Raw genomic sequence first — 19,342 nt, 5'->3', positions numbered from 1 at the left:
TGATGGTGGTTCACATTTTATTCATGGTGCTTTCCGTAAAATGCTTGCTAAATATGATGTTAATCATAGAATTGCATCTCCTTATCACCCGCAGTCTAGTGGTCAAGTAGAATTGAGTAATAGAGAACTCAAATTAATTTTGCAAAAGACTGCTAATAGGTCTAGAAAGAATTGGTCCAAGAAACTTGATGATGCATTATGGGCCTATAGAACTGCATATAAAAATCCTATGGGTATGTCTCTGTATAAAATGGTTTATGGAAAAGCATGTCACTTACCTCTCGAACTAGAACACAAGGCGTATTGGGCTATTAAAGAGCTCAATTATGATTTTAAACTTGCCGGTGAGAAGAGGTTATTTGATATTAGCTCACTCGATGAATGGAGAACCCAAGCCTACGAAAATGCCAAATTATTTAAAGAAAAAGTTAAAAGATGGCATGACAAAAGAATACAAAAGCATGAGTTTAATGTAGGTGATTATGTATTGCTATACAACTCTCGTTTAAGATTTTTTGCAGGAAAACTTCTCTCTAAATGGGAAGGTCCTTACGTTATCGAGGAGGTCTATCGTTCCGGTGCCATAAAATTCAACAACTCCGAAGGCACAAATCCGAAGGTGGTGAACAGTCAAAGAATTAAACATTATATCTGAGGTAATCCTATAAATGTTGAAACCAATGTTATTGAAACCGTAACCCCAGAGGAATACATAAGGGACACTTTCCGGAACATTTCAGACTCCAAAAATGAATAGGTATGTGGTACGGTAAGTAAACCGACTCCAAAACAGTTTTTAAGGCAATATTTCTCCGTTTTGGAATATTCGGAAAAATAGAAAAATAAGAAGCAGTCCGGGAAGGACACGAGGGCTCCACAAGGGTGGAGGGCGCGCCCTACCCCCTGGGCGCGCCCCCTACCTCGTGGGCACCTCGTGCGCTTTCCGGACTTCGTTTTCTTACACGACACGTATTTTGGTTGGTAAAAATTCATTATATAATCTCCTAGAGGTTTTGACTCCCGTATCACGCAAAAATCTCTTGTGTTTGTTTCGAGTTGTTTTCTTTCATGGTTGTCAAGGCCAGGCACTATGTCGTCTCCCTCCTCCAACCATGAGGGCAACGATGCTTGGCTAATGAAGATATAGCTGAAGAGAGAAGAACCCATGGAGATCAACAAGGATGAAGGGATCAAGAAGGCCATGGAGGACCAAGTTCCGGCAACAGAAGACACCCTTCAACTTGATCACAATCTTCTTACCCCAACAGAGATCGAAGCTTTCAAGATGATTGAGTTAGCTCGTATACAAAATAAGTATCTCACACGTGAAAATATTTTGTTGAAGAAGCATATCATCGCACTCAAGGGCATTATCCGCAAGTTAGAAGACCTCCTACGCTCGATGTGCGACTATCCATCATCAACAACTCCTCCTTCTTCACCAACAAAGGAGACATAATCACATGGGTATGGGCACTCCCCTTGGCAACTTCCAAGCTTGGGGGAGTGCCCCGGTATCGTATCACCATCACTTTTATCTTTACCGTTTTTCTTAGTTCGATCCTTTTGGTAATATCTTGATCTAGTAGAATAAAAGTTCTTAATATGATCTAGTTGTGAGTTTTGCTTTATGATCCTTCTATGTAATCGAGTCCGTGAGCTATATAATAAAGATTAGTGTTGAGTCAAGGGCTTGATTCTTTTGCCATGATCTTAAGTGAATAAAAGAAAAGAGAAAGAAATAAAAAGAAACAAATAGATAATATGGGTCTTATGGAGAGTAATGAGCTCACATAGAAAAAGTATGATGAAAAAAGTTGTTGAGAGTTGATAAACATAGTTTTGGTCATCGTTTCAATTAATAGGAAGTAATAAAGAAAGAGAGGTCTTCACATATATATATACTATCTTGGACATCTTTTATGATTGTGAGCACTCATTAAAATATGACATGCTAAAAAGTTGACGTTGGATGAGGAAGACAACATAATGGGTTATGTTTTCTTACATCTGAGATAAATTATATTGGCATGGATCATCCAACATGGTTGAGCTTTCCTTTCCCTCTCATGCTAGACAAATTCATTGCACCAAGTAGAGATACTACTTGTGCTTCCAAATACCGTTAAACCAGTTTTGCCATGAGAGTCCACCATACCTACCTATGGATTGAGTATGATCCTCCAAGTAAGTTGTCATCAGTGCAAAGCAATAAAAATTGCACTTTAAATATGTATGACTTATTAGTGCGGGAGAAAATAAACTTTATACGACCATGTGATATGGAAGAAATAAAAGCGACAGACTGCATAATAAAGGTCCATATCACAAGTGGCAATATAAAGTGGCGTTCTTTCGCATTAAGATTTTGTGCATCCAACCATAAAAGCGCATGACAACCTCTGCTTCCACAAGGGCCTATCTTTTACTTTTATCTCCTACCTTGCATAAGAGTCATGGTGATCTTCACCCTTCCTTTTTACATTTTATCCTTTGGCAAGCACAGTATGTTGGAAAGATCCTGGTATATATGGCTAATTGGATGTGAGTTTTCATGAACTATTATTGTTGACATTACCCTTGAGGTAAAAAATTGGGAGGCAAAACTATAAGCCCCTCTCTTTCTCTGTGTCCGATTAAAACTCCATACCCATAAGTATTGCGTGAGTGTCAGCAATTGTGAAAGACTATATGATAGTTGAGTATGTGGACTTGCTGAAAAGCTCTTATTTGTTGAATCTTTACTATGTTATGATAAATTGCAATTGCTCCAATGACCGAGATTATAGTTTGTTAGTTGTCAATGAAGTTTATGATTCATACTTGAAATTGTGATTGAATTACTACTCTAGCATAAGAGATTATATGACAAGAACTATATAAGTTGCTGTTTTAAGAATGATCATGATGCCCTCATGTCCGTATTTTATTTTTATCGACACCTCTATCTCTAAACATGTGGACATATTTTTCGATTTCGGCTTTCGCTTGAGGACAAGCGAGGTCTAAGCTTAGGGGAGTTGATACGTCCATTTTGCATCATGCTTTTATATTGATATTTATTGCATTATGGGTTGTTATTACACATTATGTCACAATACTTATGCCTATTCTCTCTTATTTTACAAGGTTTACATAAAGAGGGAGAATGCTGGCAGCTGGGATTCTGGGCTGGAAAAGGAGCAAATATTAGAGACCTATTCTGCACAGCTCCAAAAGTCCTGAAACTTCACGGAAGTCAATTTCAGAATATATAATAAATATTGAGCGCAAGAAGTTCACCACGGGGCCACACCCTGCCCACGAGGGTGGGGGCGCGCCCTACCCCCTGGTTGCGCCCCCTACCTCGTGGGCCCCCTGGTGGCCCTCCGATGACCATCTTCTTCTATATGAGGTCTTTCGATGAGGAAAAAATAATAAGCCATCTTCTCGGACGAAACTCCGCCGCCACGAGGTGGAACCTTGGCGGAACCAATCTAGGGCTCTGGCGGAGCTGTTCTGCCGGGGAAACTTCCCTCCGGGAGGGGGAAATCATCGCCATCGTCATCACCAACGCTCCTCTCATCGGGAGAGGGCAATCTCCATCAACATCTTCACCAGCACCATTGATACGTCTCCAACGTATCTATAATTTTTGATTGCTCCATGCTATATTATCTACTGTTTTGGGCAATATTGGGCTTTATTTTCCACTTTTATATTATTTTTGGGACTAACCTATTAACCAGAGGCCCAGCCCAGATTTGCTGTTTTATGCCTATTTCATTGTTTCGAAGAAAAGGAATATCAAACGGAGTCGAAACGGAACGAAATCAACGGGAGAAGTTATTTTTCGAATGAAAGCCACCGGATAGACTTGGACTCCACGTCAGGAGATACGGGAGGTGCTCACGAGGGTGGGGGCGCCCCCCCCCCTAGGGCGCGCCCCCCTGTCTCGTGGGGCCCCCGTAGCTCCTCCGACATACCCCCTGCACCCATATATACCCACATATCCTAAAACTTCCAAAACGGAGATTAGATCGGGAGTTCTGCCGCCATAAGCCTCCGTAGCCACCGAAAGCCAATCTAGACCCGTTCCGGCACCCTATCGGAGGGGGCAATCCTTCTCCAGTGGCCATCTTCATCATCCCGGTGCTCTCCATGACGAGGAGGAAGTAATTCTCCCTCGGGGCTGAGGGTATGTACTAGTAGCTATGTGTTTGATCTCTCTCTCTCTCTCGTGTTCTTGATTTGGCACGATCTTGATGTATCGCGAGCTTTGCTATTATAGTTGGATCTTATGTTTCTCCTCCCCCTCTTCTCTCTTGTAATGAATCGAGTTTCCCCTTTGAAGTAATCTTATCGGATTGAGTCTTTAAAGATTTGAGAACACTTGATGTATGTCTTGCCGTGGATATCTGTGGTGACAATGGGATATCACGTGATTCACTTGATGTATGTTTTGGTGATCATCTTGCGGGTTCCTCCCATGAACCTATGCATAGGGGTTGGCACACGTTTTCATCATGATTCTCCGGTAGAACCTTGGGGCACTCTTTGAGGTTCTATGTGTTGGTTGAATAGATGAATCTGAGATTGTGTGATGCATATCGTATAATCATACCCACGGATACTTGAGGTGACATTGGAGTATCTAGGTGACATTAGGTTTTTGGTTGATTTGTGTCTTAAGGTGTTATTCTAGTACAAACTCTAGGGTTGTTTGTGACACTTATAGGAATAGCCCAACGGATTGATTGGAAAGAATAACTTTGAGGTGGTTTCGTACCCTACCATAATATCTTCGTTCGTTCTCCGCTATTGGTGACTTTGGAGTGACTCTTTGTTGCATGTTGAGGGATAGTTATGTGATCCAATTATGTTATTATTGTTGAGAGGACTTGCACTAGCGAAAGTATGAACCCTAGGACTTATTTCCCATCATTGCAATACCATTTACGCTCACTTTTACCATTAGTTACCTTGCTGTTTTTATATTTTCAGATTACAAAAACCTTTATCTACCATCCATATACCACTTGTATCACCATCTCTTCGCCGAACTAGTGCACCTATACAATTTACCATTGTATTGGGTGTGTTGGGGACACAAGAGACTCTTTGTTATTTGGTTGCAGGGTTGCTTGGGAGAGACCATCTTCATCCTACGCCTCCTACGGATTGATAAACCTTAGGTCATCCACTTGAGGGAAATATGCTACTGTCCTACAAACCTCTGCACTTGGAGGCCTAACAACGTCTACAAGAAGAAGGTTGTGTAGTAGACATCAAGCTCTTTTCTGGCGCCGTTGCCGGGGAGGTTAGCGCTTGAAGGTATATCTTTAGATCTTGCAATCAAGTCTTTTAGTTTCTTGTTTTATCACTAGTTTAGTTTGTAAAAGAAAACTAGAAAAAATGGAATTGAGTTTGTCTCATACGCTTCACCTTTTTAATATCTTTCGTGAGTATGATGGAAATGATAATTGTGCTCAAGTGCTAGAAGAAGAAATCTATAAAATGTTTGGCACTAAATATTTGAATGATGAGAATGACTGCAATGTTTTTAGTATGAATTCCTTGAATATCCATGATGCTAATGATATGCAAAGCCACAAGCTTGAGGAAGCTATGTTTGATGAAGATGATATTTTTTGTCCCCCAAGTTTTGATGAGCAAATTTATTATGAAAGCATGCCTCCTATCTATGATGATTATTGTGATTACACGTATGCTTTAAAGAATAATGATAACCATGAAACTTTTTATCTTGATCTTAATTTTCAATCACATGATAGTTATTTTGTTGAGTTTGCTCCCACTATTATTCATGAGAAGAATTTTGCTTGTGTGGAGAGTAGTAAATTTTCTATGCTTGTAGATCATGAAAAGAATGCTTTAGGTGCTGGTTATATTGTTGAATTCATTCATGATGCTACTGAAAATTATTATGAGGGAGGAATATATGCTTGTAGGAATAGCAATAATATCAAGTTTCCTCTCTATATGCTTAAAATTTTGAAGTTATGCTTGTTTTACCTTCCTATGCAAGTTGATTCTTGTTCCCATAAGTTGTTTGCTCACAAAATCCCTATGCATAGGAAGTGGGTTAGACTTAAATGTGCTAGTCATATTCTTCAAGATGCTCTATTTATGTTACAATTCTTATCTTTTATGTGAGCATCATTGAAATCATCATGCCTAGCTAGGGGCATTAAACAATAGCGCTTGTTGGGAGGCAACCCAACTTTATTTTTATTCCTTGCATTTTGTTCCTGTTTAGTAATAAATAATTCATATATCCTCTGTTTAGATGTGGTTTTATGCTTTTAATTAGTGTTTGTGCCAAGTAGAACCTTTGGGAAGACTTGGGGAAAGTCTTGTTGATCATGCTGTAAAAAACAGAAACTTTAGCGCTCACGAGAATTGCTGCCATTTTTATTTGGAAAGTGATATTTAGTTAATACTTTTTGATGATGATTAATAGATAAATTACTCAGGTCCAGAAATTTATTTTAGAATTTTATGAGTTCCATAAGTATACGTTTGATTCAGATTACTACAAACTGTTCTGTTTTTTGACAGATTCTGTTTTCATCATGTTGTTTGCTTATTTTGATAAATCTATGAGTAGTATCGGAGGGTATGAACCATAGAGAAGTTGTAATACATTAGATATTACACCAATATGAATTTATAATGAGTTCATTACAGTACCTTGTGATGGTGATTTGCTTTCTTATACTAACGGAGCTTACGAGTTTTCTGTTAAGTTTTGTGTTGTGAAGTTTTCAAGTTTTGGGTAAGGATTCTATGGACTATGGAATAAGGAGTGGCAAGAGCCTAAGATTGGGGATTACCAAGGCACCCCAAGGTAATATTCAAGGATAGCCAAGAGCCTAAGCTTGGGGATGCCCCGGAAGGCATCCCCTCTTTCGTCTTCGTTCATCGGTAACTTTACTTGGAGCTATATTTTTATTCGCCACATGATATGTGTTTTGCTTGGAGCGTCAATTTATTTTGTTAGGATTTGCTTTCTGTTATTTAGAACAATGTTTTGCATCTTTTATTTCAATAAAAGTGGCATTGATAGTCTTTACTATGCCTATTTTAGAAGTCCACATGTTGCTGTTTGAAAACAGAAAGTTTACCACTGTTGCTATAATTCCCTAGAAAAGTAAGAATGTGATAAAATGTTGAAACCTTTTGCATATTAAGATCTGATAAATTTAATACATTGGGAATTTTCTTTCATAATTTTTGGACGTAGGGAAGTATGGATGTTGCAGCATTCTTTACAGACTATCCTGTTTAGGCAGATTGCTGTTATGTTTGCATTGTTTGCATATGTTTGCTTCTTTAATGATTCTATTTGAGGATAGGACTATTAAATATGCAGAGGCATTTAGTATGCAATGTTGAACAATAATTTTAGTGATTTGCTACAGTATAGTATAATAAGGTGTTGGCAATGGTTTATACTAACTTATCTCACGAGTCCTTGTTGAGTTTTGTGTGGATGAAGCTTTTGAGATTTAGGGAGACTGTGATATGAGCGGAATTTAGGAGACACAAAAGCTCAAGCTTGGGGATGCCCAAGGCACCCGAAGATAATATTTTAAGAAGTCTCAAGCGTCTAAGCTTGGGGATGCCCCAGTTGGCATCCCACCTTTCTTCTTCAACAACTATCGGTTAGTATCGGTTGATCCTAAGTTTTTGCTTCTTCACATGATGTTTGCTATTCTTAGAATGTCATTTTCTTTTGCTTTGCTTGCTGTTTGAATAAAATACCAAGATCTGAAATTATTAAATGTTAGAGAGTCTTCACATAGTTGCATAATTATTCGACTACTCATTGATCTTCACTTATATCTTTCGGAGTAGTTTGTCATTTGCTCTGAAAAAGCCAACTACAGAGCATGATCCGGCACTAAAATTTAAATCGGCTGCAGACACTAAAACGGTTGATTTTGTTGCTAGCGATTCATCTCAACGGTTCAGCATTAGCGCTAACCTGGATCCGAAATAAGAAAGCGCGCTCATCGAGTTCATCCATGAGAACTGGGACATCTTTGCATGGAAGCCTTCTGACATGCCAGGTGTACCGAGGGAACTCGCTGAGCACACCCTTAATATAGATCCTAAGTTCAAACCGGCCAGGCAGTTTCTCCGCCGCTTCAACGAAGAGAGGCGTAAGGCTATTGGTGAGGAGGTAGACCGGCTTTTGGCAGCAGGGTTTATCGTGGAGGTTTTTCACCCTGAGTGGCTAGCTAATCCGGTGCCTGTACTTAAGAAAAACAGCACTTGGCGTATGTGTGTGGATTACACAGACCTGAACAAGGCTTGTCCAGCTGATCCCTTTGCTCTCCCACGTATTGATCAGATTATTGATGCTACGGCGGGTTGTGACCGTTTGTGTTTTCTGGATGCTTATTCTGGTTATCATCAGATCAAAATGGCAGTTAAGGACCAGGAGAAGACAACCTTCATAACTCCCTTTGGGGCCTTCTGCTATGTATCCATGCCTTTTGGGCTCAAGAGTGCACAAGCGACTTATCACCACTGTGTTCAGAATTGTCTTCATAAACAGATTGGGCGCAATGTTCATGCTTATGTGGATGATATTGTGGTGAAATCTAGGAAGGAGGAAACCTTGATAAATGACCTGAGGGAGACCTTTGATAACCTCCGGGTCTATAAGATGATGCTTAACCCGGCTAAATGTGTCTTTGGTGTTCTGAGAGGCAAGCTCTTGGGTTTTCTGGTGTCTAACAAAGGCATTGAGGCTAATCGGGAGAAGATCACGGCTATCACATCTCTGGCTAAATCGACATGTATCAATGATGTTCAGTGTTTGGCGGGCCGGATTGCAGCTTTAAGCCAGTTTATCAGCCGCCTTGGGGACAAGGATATCCCTTTGTATCAGATGCTAAAGAAAACGGATGATTTCATCTGGAGTGACGCGGCTGATAAAGCGTTTGAGGACTTGAAGAGACAGTTGGCCGAACCGCCCGTTCTTGCGGCTCCAATCGATAAAGAGCCCTTATTGCTATATGTGGCTGCTAATGCCAGGGCTGTTAGTGTGGCTATTGTGGTAGAGCGCAAGGAGGTCGGAAAGGAGTATCCAGTTCAACGGCCGGTTTATTACATCAGTGAGGTGCTTATTGAATCAAAGCAGAGGTACCCGCATTGGCAGAAGTTGGTGTATGGAGTTTTCATGGCAAGCCGTAAGCTCAAGCATTATTTTCAAGGTCATCCCATCACAGTGGTTAGTTCAGCCCCTCTGGGAGATATCATCCAAAACAGAGAGGCGACTGGCCGGATTGCCAAGTGGGCTATTGACCTTGGACCTCACGGGATAAAATATACGCCTCGCATAGCAATCAAATCACAAGCACTTGTGGATTTCATTAATGATTGGATAGAGTTGCAGGCACCGGAGGAGAAGCCAGATAACATGTACTAGACTATTCATTTTGATGGGTCCAAACAATTGGAGGGCTCGGGGGCTGGAATCATATTAACTTCCCCACGAGGTGAAAAGTTTTGTTATGTTCTCTGCTTAATGTTCCCTTGTACTAACAATGCAGCTGAATATGAGGCCTTGCTCCATGGCCTTCGAATGGCTAAGGAGATGAATTTAAGCCAAGTTAAGTGCTTCGGTGACTCGGACCTGGTGGCTCAGCAGGTATCTGGCACTTGGGATTCTAAGGATCCACTCATGGCTGCATATCGACGAGAGGTGGACATAGTGGCTTGTCATTTTAAGGATTATCAAGTTGACCATATAGACCAGCGAAAGAATGAAGCGGCGGACACTTTAAGTCGTCTAGGCTCTCAGCGTAAACCGGTGCCACCTAATGTCTTCCTCGACGTACTTCATAATCCATCGGTCAAGATACCCACAGAGGAGGAGTTGGCTATTCCTGACCCGGAGGCCCAGTTGGTAGCGGCTCTTCATGTTATACCGGATTGGACAGTCCCATACCTGGCCTATATGAACCGGGGCGAGTTACCAGGCGATGAAACCTTGGCCCGGCAGATAATCCGGCGATCCAAGTCAATGACCATTATCAATGGGGAGTTACATCGTTACAGCGTGACAGGGGCGATTCAGCGTTGTGTGTCTCCTCAAGAAGGTTGTGAGATTTTGTGAGAGATCCACGAAGGAGATTGTGGTCACCACGCCGGTTCAAAATCCTTGGTGGCTAAGGCTTTTCATCACGGCTTCTATTGGTTGACGGCTCATGCTGATGCCGAGGATTTAGTAAAAAGGTGTGACGGTTGTCAGAAATTTGCACGCCGCGCTCATGTTCCGGCTCAGCAGTTGAGAATGATTCCAATCACTTGGCCGTTTGCAACTTGGGGGCTAGATATGGTTGGACCCTTTAAGAGGTCCAAGGACAAAAGGACCCACCTGTTGGTGGCGGTTGATAAGTTTACCAAGTGGGTAGAGGCAGAGCCAGTCAGTAAGTGTGATGCAGCCACTGCAGTTCAATTCATCAAAAAGGTGATATTCTGGTTTGGTTTTCCACACAATGTTATAACTGATAATGGTACTAATCTGTCCGAGGGTGCTATGGAGGAATTTTGTCAACGTGAGCACATCCGGCTTGATGTGGCGTCAGTGGCTCACCCCCAGTCTAATGGTCAAGCAGAGAGGGTAAATCAAGAAATTTTGAGAGGTATTAAACCCCGGCTTATGGTTCCTTTAAAGCGGACGCCGGGTTGTTGGGTGGAGGAGTTACCTTCCGTGTTATGGAGTATCAACACCACACCAAACAGATCTACGTGTTACACGCCTTTCTTCATGGTTTACGGAGCAGAGGCGGTTCTCCCTAGTGACATTCGTCATGACTCGCCCCGTGTGGCGGCTTACGTTGAAGCTGAGAATGAGAAAGCACGTCAGGACTCACTGGACCTGTTAGATGAGGACCGTGATCTAGCAGCGGCGCGTTCGGTGATTTATCAACAAGATCTCCGGCGTTATCACAACCGCCGGGTTAAGACCAGAACTTTTCAAGAGGGCGATCTGGTGCTCCGGCTCATCCAGGATCAGACTGATATGCACAAGTTATCCCCACCTTCGGGAGGACCTTTTGTGGTCAGCAAAAATTTGCACAATGGATCATACTACCTTATCGTTGTTCGAGAGCACAAAGACTCACGTAAATCGGAGGAGGAGACCCACCGGCTGTGGAATATAGCTCTTCTTCGGCCTTACTATACTTGAGCCACAGGCTCTTCTTACGTACATACTTATGACAATGTATATATTATATATGTCAGGGCCCTGATTCCAAGTCACATTGATCTAGCCGGTAACACCTCATATCACTTTGCGGCCTCACGCACGGTATTCCACGGGTGTCGCCTTACCATGGCCCGGGACCATTTGCGCCTTTTGGCTCACGTATATGATAGTGTCGCTAGCATCCATATGATAGAGAACCCGGGCCGACATGACTAGTCGTGAACCCAAAGCGGCACAGACCTATGGAGACAGGCATACATGAATCACATCGAGCATGTCGGTCATCAGCGAGTGATTTCGGGCTGTAGCACTGGGCTAACAGGACTCCGGGGAAACCCGGGCTGTAGCAGGCTAGGCAGGACTCCGGATATCACCGCGTGACATTTCCCCGAAGGGACAGACATAGGAACGAAGTGAAACACATGCCGACCAGTCAAGTGTCCTGAGTAGTAGTGCTGGGCTAGCAGGACTCCGGTGAACTGGGCTGTAGCGGACTACTATGGCTCGAGGAACACTAGACTACATTTCCCCATAAGAAAGGCTGCCAAGGATAAACAACTAGGTTGTCGGATCCCACTCATACCAAGTATTTCAATCATACACACAATATGCCCGATATGAGTACATACAACATGGCATCACAACAAAACTATACAACTCAAGTACTTTATTTAAAAGCTCCAGGGAGCCGTACATATCATGTTCATACAGATAGGGGTCACATGACCTGACACTCAAGTCATACAATCATACAAGCACATGCGGAAGCAACTAGTCTGAGTACAGACTCTAGAAAGAAAGAAGGCTTCTCGAAGCCTGTCTATCTACATAGGGCCCTCCATGGCCGGGATCACCACCTGGGTGGCTAGTCACTCGTCGACATCAAGGTCTACATAAAACCCATCGGAGGGGGCGGTGTTGTCGTCTGAAAACAATAAATAAGCAAACATGAGTACAAGGTACTCAGCAAGTCTTACATCAGAACCTAATATACATGCTCATTCTTAAGAAGGTGGTGGGGTTATTGCAGCAAGCCAGCTTTGACTCTTGGCTAAGCTATCCTACGAAACTCCACTAGTAAAATAGTTTTCGCACACGAGTCCACTACTCACCAACACAATACTCCACCGGGGATCCTCCCTCGTTATCCTACGAGAGGGCCATCCTCGGTACTCACACTTATCTTGAGACTTTTATTAGTATCCATTTAACTTGTCTATGAACTGTATAGGCAACCAAGTAGTCCTTTACCGCGGACGCGGCTATTCGAATAGTTTTATACCCTGCAGGGGTGTACTTCTTCATACACGCTTTCACCACTTACCGTCGTTTACACGACATGTACTCGGCAACCTTCAAGCGAAAGCCCAGCGAGGGTGTCGGCCACGGCCTACCTAAACACTTAAGTCTCTAATCCAGGTTTATCGCCTATCCAGGTTCCATCCGCAGGGAGTCCGGCCGAGGTTTCCACATACGGCCCCGAACGATGTGAACAGGGTCCCGAGACGCCAAACGGGTGCCCGGCATACCCGGCCACGGTGTATCTACCGCAACATAGCCCACCCCTAGGGTCAGCGCTACGCACGGCCACCAACACATAACCTACAAACACCAGAAACTATTTGCAACTCCTGGACAGAGTACTAGGGTGATTAATAAGCCGAGAGGGTCCATTGGTTTCGGGCCCAATGTATGGTAGTAACTGCATCTTAAATCACACATACAGATCTCAGTTCTTATGGACGGCCTCAATGAAACAACCCACCATGTACTCCTACATGGCCTCTCATCGATACCTTTACCAAAACATGTTCAACACATCCCTCATATTGCCGACATAAACATATCATTCTAGCCCATCACCCAGATGAACCAGACCTGACACAACTCTAAGCATAGCAGGCATAGCAAGGTAGGAATTACATACATGGCTCAATCAACTCCTACACATGCTAGTGGGTTTCATCTAATTACTGTTGCAATGACAGGTCATGTAGAGGATAAGGGTTCAGCTACCGTAGCACACAGCAGTTTGAATTGCGTTGTCTTAATGCAGTAAACAAGAGCAGAAGAGAGAACATGGGTTTCTATCGGGATGATCAATGGGTTACTTGCCTGTTGTAGTGGTAGTAGGGTACTGCCCTTTAGACGAATACTCGGGGTTATCCTCGGAGGCAGAACCTACCACGAAAGACACACCGAACATAATCAACACATGGCAATATGCAACAATATGATGCATGCTATGACATGGCAAGATGAAAGTGTCTTGGCCTAATGCAAGCTAAAACATAAGGGGATGAACTCATTTGAATCAAAGATTCAATTACTCATTAAACATGGCTTTATTAGTGCATTACCTTATTCTGCTTAAACAGCAAGGTTAACTTGTTTTGTCATGCATGAAACCATTACAGATGGATAGATTGAATTTTTCTGATCATTTTTCATATATAAATCTTTGCATTTGGAGCTATGGTTAATTTTCTATGATTTTTAGAAGTTTTGACTATTTTCTAGAATTTTCTATTAAAGAATAAATCCAGTAATTGAATTAATGCGTCAGCACTGCGTCACTGTGACGTCAGTGGGTCAAAGGCGCCAGCCCAGGTCAAACCTGACTGGTGGGCCCCTTCTGTCAGTCTCTCAGCTAACTAATAGAGTTGGTTAGTGTTTAGTTAGCACTAAACTGGGTTAGTTAGGCTCTGGGCCCACATGTCAGTGAGAGAGGGTTAGTTAACAACGTCATTAACCTCTAACAGAGTGATTAAATCTAATTTAAACTAATCTAAATTAGTTAGAAGCCGGCCCCACCTATCAGTGTCTCAGGCAGAGTCAAACTGGGGTCAAACCACTGGTCAGCGGGGTTAATCCCGCCGGCGTTGAGTCACCGGCGAGGCCGAGACGGCGGAGGGCTTCGGAAATCGCCCACAGGCGACCAAATCGACCGCGGTTTGGTCCTACGCGTAGCTGGGGCTCGCGCGCATCTAGTGGGGCAACTGGGAGGAGCTGGGGTGGAGCGAACTCACCGGAATCGAGCTCGTGGCGGCGGCCGGAGCTCGGCCGTTGGTGGTTTTGCTGCTGCAGCAAGCTAGGGGGGAAACAGACGTTTTAGCAAGGCGCTACGAGGTGCGGTGAGTGCGTTAGGCACCCGCGCTTGACCAAATGGCCACCGGAGTGACGCCGGCGTCGAGCTCGCATGGCGGCGTGCTACGGTGAGAAAGGGGGCGGCATCTACGGCGAGCAAACGAAGCAGGGAAGAGGGGGGTCGATAGAGGAGCTCACGGCGGTTGCAGAGCGCGTCTCAGCGGGCTCGGGGAAGGTCGGACATCGTCGGGGCGTTTCCGACGATCTCGGCGGACCGAGGAAGAAGAAGGCGTCGGGGAGGCTCTTGGAGGCGTCCGGCGTCGCGTGAGTCGATGAGGAGGTCGAGGACGGCAGCGCGGAGCTAACGGGCTTGTCGGAGGGGCGAGGGGGTGGCTCTGGTGACGACTACGGCGAACGGCGGCGAGGATCGCGCTCGGCCATCGCGGGAGAGGGTGAGGGAGACGAGGGGGAGAGTGAGGGAGGAAGAGAGGGGGACGTGGGGGTCGGCGTGGCACCCCTGGACGTCTCCAGGGCATCGGCAGAACCAGGAGGTGGCCGGCGTGTGGCCGCGGGCGCCGGGCACGCGCTCCTCGTCCTCCTGGCGGGAGGAGGAGGACGACTGGCATGGCTAGTCGGCTGGGCTGAGCCAGGTGGGCTGGACCAGCACAGGTGAGGCCCAGGTGGTTTCCCTATCTTTTTTTTTCTTTGTTTCTGTTTTCTATTTTTTTCTGCAACTGTTGGGCTTTATTAAAAATACTAAAACGTTTCCAAAAATCCTGAAAATAATTGTGGGCTCTGTTTAGAATATTTCCAACAGCAAACATTTATTTCCAGAATTATTTGAGCATTTAAATTATTTTATAGCATTTAAATGCCCAAAATCAAATACTTATGATTTAATTCAATGACCTTCTGTTTACCTAGAAAATTGTGCACCAATTTTGCCAGAGGTTCTAACCCAAGACAAAGAGAGTGAACTTTTTAGAAGGGCATTTCAGGTTCATTGAAAATAATTTTAGTAAACCCTAGTTGTTTCCAGGGGGTGTTGGGGGTTCTGTCTTCCCCATTTCAAATTTAAGAGGAAATTAAACATGATGCACACTCTAATGCTTGAACTAACTAGGGTGTGACAATATAATAAACCGGAGCCTCAGCTAAAGCGGGGTATCTGTTGTTTTTTGCATCCTGTGTGGTTTACATGGGGGCTTCTACTTATAAAACGGACTTCTACTTACCTGGCTTATAAAGCCACACAGATATAAAGTAAATCACTAGGGGGCTTGGTCGTATTCGAACCATAGCTATGCCTCTTGATCGGCTTAAGGCCAAGCAGGGAAATCACTAGGGGGCTTGGTTGTATTTACACCATAGCTACACCTCCTGATAGGCTTAAAGCCAAAACAGAAATTATGTGGAACCAAAGAGAGTCTGTTGCAAAAAGCACAACTCAAACATAGGTACCCACTAAGCACAGCTCAAATATTACTCGGGGGCTCCTTGCTTCTCAAATAACAATGAGCTTGCACCTTGGTAATAGGCTATCAAGCCAGGCTTGGAAGCCAGGTGTATTCACCTAAAACCCCGGGTTATCCTGCCTCTTTAAGTAAGCCACTCCATCCAGGTAAACCTGGTATGACCCATCGAACATTTGACAAGTCAATCTCATAGACCCTGAACTTGTCAAAGTTTAAACGATGATTGGTTAAAGATTGAGGTCCATCTTAAAAGGCTTTGAAAAATGGTTTAACTCAGCGGCCTGGCAGCCCATGAAAAGCCTCGATTTAGGGCCTGACAGCCCATAAAAGGCCTTGCATATTTTTTCTTGTATTAGTTGCAAATGTTTTAACCTCTTTTGATAAGGGATTTATGAATATTTTCTGATAAACCAGTGTATATTACAACCCGACATGGCTTTCAACGCTTAGTTGTCAGTACATGATCAGTTCTAAACCGGCAATAATTTGATCCGGTCTGGTTTTGACTAGAAGTCACCAGAATTATATGAGTAAACCGGTGTTTCTCATAAGCCGGTACAGTTTTGATATGAACCGACAAGAATGAAAGGAGTCATCAATACTCCAGATTGGTGTTATCACCCTTATTATCCCAATAGTTGGACAACCAACGAGATATATCACAGGTATCATCTATTTTATATCTGGTTATTACAGTCTTTGTTATACACCCAAGCTATATATATATATATATATATATATATATATATTTGGGCATCATGACCCGTCCAGTGGTAAAACACTAGGACACTTTCAAGTTCTTATATGCAGGAACACGTTAAATAAAAGCCACACTGGACTATGCATATAATAGATACCAAAGGCATGGCAAGTTATCAGTATCAAGAAAAATAAATATGCTCAATGGCATAGCAAGCGAGTGTTTTGAACTAGCCTATAACAAGGCGTTTTAAAAGCCCACCAAGAATAATTGTTTCAATAACAAGTGGCAGACTGCGACAGCTAAACCGGCCTCCGGTTCAAGATTCATCACCAGGATGACTTGAAGATTGCGGATCATCTTGAGTTGGTGTATCTTCCTTCTCTCTACCTAGTGGCTGGAAATCAATTGTTGTCCAATCGATTCCAGTTAACACTTGGAATACGACTTCTTCACTTATAAGAGGGGAAGGATCAATGTCAGGAGCATAAGTATGCTTACGGATTGGCGGAACAAGATCTTCTACATCATGAATTGGCGTGGGCTGTCTTTTCTGATCAACATCATAAACTAGTTGATAATGAGATAGATCTGTGTCATCCGCCAATTTTCTTGCTATAGGCCGCATTTCCTTTGTCGGCCTTTGGAGAACATCATTGTTGAATTCTGCCCCATCTTCCTTCACGCTGGGGTAGCCTTGGCCGATATCTGCCGGTTCGAGATCTGGAATCCATGCCTTGGCCCGGATTAGCGCAGTCAATGCGCCTGACCTTGCAGCTGATTTTTTAAGTTCCTCTAGCTGGGCAGGCAACATGGACAGCTTCTCGATGGTTTCTTTTATCAACGATGGAGGAGGCTTGTTGTACGCAGCAGTGCAGATAGCCCGTTGGGATCCAGAATACAATTCTTGTATCAAGGTGTAGGTTGCTTTCATCTTCATCCGCATATCGGAGCCCAGATGGGTAATGCGGGTCCCTATAGCATTGCGAGCATCAGTAAACCGGTGACTGCTAAGGTAAAGGGGACTCAAAACATACCAGATGAGGGCGCTTACCAAATACAGCAGAGGTCATAGAGTTTATTTGCCGCTTTAAACTGGTTAATTCCTTAACCACCGGTTTAAGGGCTGCTTCTGCGTCTTCGGTTTTCTTTGCCAAAGCGGCCTTCTCAGCATCCCAATCTGCACGTTCTTTCTTAAAATTTTCCTTCATCTTCTCCATGGCTGCTAAGGCTTTAGTCAGCTCCTCCTTGGCTTTCGAAGCCTCCGCTTGCTGAGACTTGATGTTTTCTTGAAGATCAGTGGTTTGGGAGTCCTTTTTGCTCTGCTCAGCCTGTAAATGAATGACATATCATCAGTGGGATGTATATATTTGAAGTACCAATCACATAACAAGTTATGCACTTTGTACTTGGGGGCTAATGCCTATTTGCTTTGTTATCAAAAAAAATTGCAAGTCCCAAATACAATGCAAACATTATCTTTGGCACTTGGGGGCTAATGTACATTTGTTCAAATTGAAGCATTGGTTAAAATCCCGATTCACCTTGGAAAGATAAACCGGCCCTTGGGGACTACATAGATGAAAACTACAGGAATACAACGATAAAGTACCGGTTTATTTCAAAGGATCACCTCACATATGGAGGATAAGTATGCAAGGGTTGAGATATTACAAAGTCCCGATTTATGATTGCTATCATAAACTGGCCCTTGGGGGCTACTAGAGTTGGTATTTGCAATTGGACTTGAGAAAGGAAATGTTATGTCATTACCTCATAGCGCTCCTTCATCAAATTCACTAAACCGGCTTCATAGTCACGGTTTGTGTGCAGACGGTTTAGAAAGCCAGAGTGGAGTTCTTGAGCACTGAAGTGGGTGTAGCTTGATAAATCGGTGCTCCACTTGCCTTTCTCCATGGCAGCATGTTCTTCTTGGGCACTATGTTTCGCCAATACAACGGGATGGCTAGGAGAGGTGTGGCCAATACCGGTATTGATAGCCTCATCTTCTTTATCTTCAGCAGCCTTTTCTGGAGTTGATGGAGTGTCAGTAGTTTTCACTGGACTAGAAGGTCCGTCATCAGCCCGGATTGGACTTGCCGGTTTATCATCTGGCACAACAGTATCAACTTCTGCTTGTTCATCAACATCATGATCTTGAGGGGGCGGTTCATCAAATGTGGCATCAATATATAGATCTGCCGATCCCATCGTCAGCTCCGGTTCAATCACCACATGATCATCAGGCGGGTTATTCTCCCGGGCCTTCTTATTGGGTCTGGCCTTGGCTCTAAAAAAACAGATGCAAAGGTTAGCATAGCATATAAAGTGTGAAACATCAAAAGATTGGGTTGGAATACTTACCCAGTCACTGTTTTAAGAGGAGGGAGTTGTGTGGCCATGGATTCGCTGGATGAAGAAGGAGATGTCACCTGATAATTCGAACCGGACGGATTAAGAGGTTGTCAGAAAAAGCCTGCCTTGGCATAAGAAGTGTCAGAAGTGGGTGAGACCTCAGGTCGGCGTTTTCGAACCAGGGTGTTCGGTAAACCGGTCGAGGTGACCGTTTGGCCGCTGTGTCGGGTTGTGCGGCGAGCTTCATGCTGCTGCTTCTTCAAAAGAAATTTTGGGTCCAAGTGAGCAAGAGGGTGAGAATATCTTACTTTCCGGATTGCTTGATGGATTTTTTGTGTTGGCAGAGAGTCTGAACCGGAGGAAAGGATAACTACCTCTGCATCGTCAGCTTGGCTGCCCTCAACGTCCTCCTGATAAATATCATTGTCAATGAGATGAATGAAAAGTGAACCAAGTGAATCAAGTTCTACCTCTACTTCTGGTTCATCCGGGTCG

This window comes from Triticum urartu, chromosome 1A, assembly GCF_056163025.1.
Source record: "Triticum urartu cultivar PI428250 chromosome 1A, HENAU_Tu73, whole genome shotgun sequence".
Lineage (NCBI taxonomy): Eukaryota > Viridiplantae > Streptophyta > Magnoliopsida > Poales > Poaceae > Triticum > Triticum urartu.
Note: the sequence above shows the minus strand (reverse complement) of the source record.